Source organism: Triticum urartu, chromosome 3A (genome assembly GCF_056163025.1).
Source record: "Triticum urartu cultivar PI428250 chromosome 3A, HENAU_Tu73, whole genome shotgun sequence".
In the NCBI taxonomy this organism is placed as follows: Eukaryota; Viridiplantae; Streptophyta; class Magnoliopsida; order Poales; family Poaceae; genus Triticum; species Triticum urartu.
Window position 1 is genome coordinate 682861547 of NC_141875.1, and position 4012 is coordinate 682865558.

The 4012-nt window shown below is 41.9% G+C and overlaps 1 pseudogene; it reads left to right on the top strand.

Annotated features, from left to right (window-relative positions):
• The first annotated feature begins 2576 nt into the window (after positions 1–2576).
• Positions 2577–3680, top strand: LOC147981551 (UPF0481 protein At3g47200-like; annotated as a pseudogene).
• The last annotated feature ends 332 nt before the right edge of the window (positions 3681–4012 follow it).

Genomic DNA, 4012 nt, shown 5'->3' on the forward strand with positions numbered 1-4012 from the left:
ACACTAATAGTGTAGTGCGTGATCCCCTAAAAAAAAGTAGTACGTGAAGCTCGCCGTTAGCTAGTGCAGGGGCACGGAGCAGCTCGATGCATCTCGCCATGGCCGCCGTCGACGATGACTCCGCAGAGCCTTCATCCCCGAGCAGCACGAGGGTGTTACATATCAGGTCGTCCACGCCAAATCAAGTAAACTGGTTTCTAAGAGTGCTTGTAATTACCGAAAACCTGGGCGTCCGAGGGAGCATTAGATATGCATGTAGTGCCTTTAGTTAGAATAGTAATAATGTACGTGCAATGTACGTTTATATTAGATAAGATATATCTATCGCATGTTGCTATTTGGTAAGATATCAATCACTTTTTCGCAGGAATGGTAAGATATTAATTACATGGCAAATTTCAAGGGATAGTGTTGAGTCAAAACGTGTTTATAACCAATGACAATGATGGGTAATTAGAGCGTTAAACGTGCTTGGTGTTCAACATTGAAACGATTTGAACCGCTAGATAACATGATTTGACGGTCGAGAAGGTTTGAATCTACCCATTTGGGTCTTTTTATATTGGTATAGATATAGATATATAAAAAAGCAAATGTAATGGAGGATAGTCGAAAGAAGATGACGCTGGTGATCCTATATTAATGGCGATCCGATGTGAATAGTCGAGAACTACTGCATGTGGCTATTAATAGCCCCTTTATTGGGCCTCGCTAGTGATAGACATGCATGGGTGAGAGGAGCGCAGTTGCATGCAGGTTGGCTGGTTCCACGGAAGAAAATTTCGCTCACGATAATTTAGACCGCTTTGGCCGGGCTGCCTTAGATTCTTTTTTTTTTGAGCATCAGTACAGACACGAGCGCTTATATACACGCGCATACACTCACCCCTATGAACGTACACACGCACACCCTACCCCTATGAGCACCTCCGAGAGACCGAGCCGGCATATCATCTTGAAATTTACGAAGTCACCATAGGCGCCTCGTCGTCGACGGGAACGTCTCCTCCTACTGAAAGCGCATCGCCGGAAATCCTGAAATAAATCCAAGAATAATGCGAGTACCAGTATTTGAACCCTGGTGGGTTGGGGATACCACTGTCCACCTAACCAACTCAACCACAGGTTGATTCACGGCTGCCTTAGATTCCCTTCAGGAGGAAGTAGGGTTTTGGATGATTTGCTGACTGATCAGTTCTTTTGCTTGCGCCTTCCTCGCCCTCTCTCGTTCATTCCTTGTGTTCGATCAATATTTCCGACGAAGCTCGGCTGCCGAGTTGTGATGGAAACCGGCTTGAATACCGAGGGAGAAAAGTAGGCCAACTTCGATCTCAAATGTTGCTCTGGGGAGAATTCGGACGCCATGAGACGGTAATGAAATTCCTCCCGATGTGTTGCTTGCCTAGTTTAATTAATATAGGTCATTTTCATTCCAGATAAATTTTGTCTTCACGATAGCCTCAAGTCGAATTCAACCTAAGTGAGAAAAATATCAGTCTGGTGAATCACGCAATATTTTTCATTTTTCACTTGCAGATTATGGCATTTGTGGGTGTTCGGACAGTGAGTAGAATTGATATGTCATTAACGCAGCACATTGGTCGATTCAAAATATAATAATACCAAGTACGTTGAATTCAAGTCATAGGAACGATATAGATTTCTTATAGATCTGTCTACGAATTGAAGTAAATTGGGAGGTGGACATGCAGGAGCTATATATTGGGTGTGTTTGGTGAGACAGGAAACATGATCAGTGACAATTGAAATAGGTTACTACTATTTGGATTTATAATTGAAAGTATGCTCTACGAAATAGTTCAGATTCTTCAGCTGGTTTTATACTATGCTTACCGCGGTCATTTGGTTTCAGATGCATATTTATATGATTCGGCTGTATATTTTGGCCATGATTGTATAGTAGAAATGTAAGTCCTAGCCGTTGGACTATTGATATCATGATATCTTCAGTACATTTTTTCTTTAACAGGCTTATGAAATATAGAAGGTGAACTACTTCCCACTTGTGCCAAGAAGTACCGAGTTCGACGCGGCCTCTCTGCATTGCACTGCGTAGGGGTAAAGCTTGCCTTGTATAATCCTTCCCCAGAACCCACCTGATGCGGGAGCTTCTAACATTGAGTATGTCTAGGCATCTTATGTGGAACCCATCTTATGAACCAAAAGTTATGTTCATAGGTCCTTATTACCATGGAAATTCTTCCCTGCAGTTTATGGAGAAAGTAAAATGGAACTGCTTAGACTATGTTCTTAAACTGAACTGCAGGAAAATGTTAGAGGTCTATCTAACAATGATGGAGAGTATTGGGAAGCAGGCAAGGAGTTGCTATTCTGAGGAAGTTTCTCTGGAAAGTGACATGTTCCTGCGAATCCTCCTGCTTGATGGATGCTTTGTGCTTGTTTATCTTGGTGGAATGAACGACTTAGATTGGTGTGTTAGTGAACAGAATGCAAGTGGTAGTAATTATCAGGGGGGAGAACCACTTCAATACACAATAGCACAACCAGAGGAGATTACGGAGCATGCATCAAATGAGGGAACACGTACTGAAAGTATGAGATTGATTGCTGGGACATCATCTGATTTATGTTCAACAGAAAGTGTGGAACTTGGGCATATTAGTACGGGCGAACAATGCTATGATCAGAAGGATCCCGACCAACCCAAATGTGACTCAATTTCTGAATGGCATCACGCCCATGTATTTCGCGACCTATTTCTTTTTGAGAACCAATTACCATTTTCCATTGTGAAGAGAATATATGGGTTACTTGTTGGACACGATGCTGTAGATCTACTTACAGAAAAGGTCCGTAAATATTTAGAACTCAATATTCAGAAGTACACAACAGTTGCTCGTAATTTTGATGGGCAAACAGACTTCCACCACTTGCTCCATTTGTGTCATATGTACTTCCGGCCTCAACAAAGGATTCAACCAGAGCAGCATTGTCAAATTAGAAACCGATGGTTGCATCCTCTCACAACTTTGTGGCACACATATTACAAAAGAAGTTATTTCGAAGAGTTTTCTATCAATCAGCAGGCATCTCATATAAGTTCTTGTCAGACACTGAATTGATGGCGACAAGCGGAACAGTATCATGAAGCTGGAATTGAGTTTAAGTGCAAAGAGCACAACAAACATAACCCGCCTTCTCTTCTGGACATAACTTTTGACAAGGGTGAGGTGGAAATTCCATGCTTGCTTATTGATGAAAATACCATTTGCCTCTTGAGGAACTTGGTTGCATTTGAGCAAACATGCTCGCAGTATGGAAATGATGTCACTTCCTATATCGCTTTTATGTCCCAGCTTGTTAGTACCCCCTGTGATGTTGCACTGCTTGCTCGCAAAGGAATAATCCTACACCACATGCGTACTGATGAAGAAGTGTCAACTCTTTTCAGTAAGCTGGGTAAGAATGTGGACTTTGATCAGAACGGTGCGCACTATCTTAAATCTGTCTGCCGTATGATGGAAGAGTATTATCAGAATCGCGTAAATAGATGGATGGCCTGGTTGTGGCATAATCATCTAAAAAATCCATGGTTGGTCTTAGCGGTAGTAGCAGCAGCTATCGTTCTTCTCCGCACCATTATCCAATCATTGTTATCCTTGCTTGCGTATTTGGATCAGACAACGGGTACTAATTAGGCAACCAGCTAGGTGGGCACTTGTTTCCCAACCCGTCAGAAGACAGTCTACTTCTGGATATCTTAATAGAAGGTTAATTGTTTCTATGTTTTCCGTCGACAGGTTCCACACAATTTATAAACATTGGGTTGGACACTAATGTACTCCTCTAGGCATAAGAACAATGGTGCCCATACCCTGATTGGAAATCATTTGTTAGTGCCTCATCAAGTTGTTTTTTTGCCATATAGTAACAGATTTTTTTGCATATCATATTTATGTAGGAGAGCTACATCTGTATTCATCAAGATAGAAAGAGTTCTAGAACCCCATAAGTAAGGCACGACCGAATA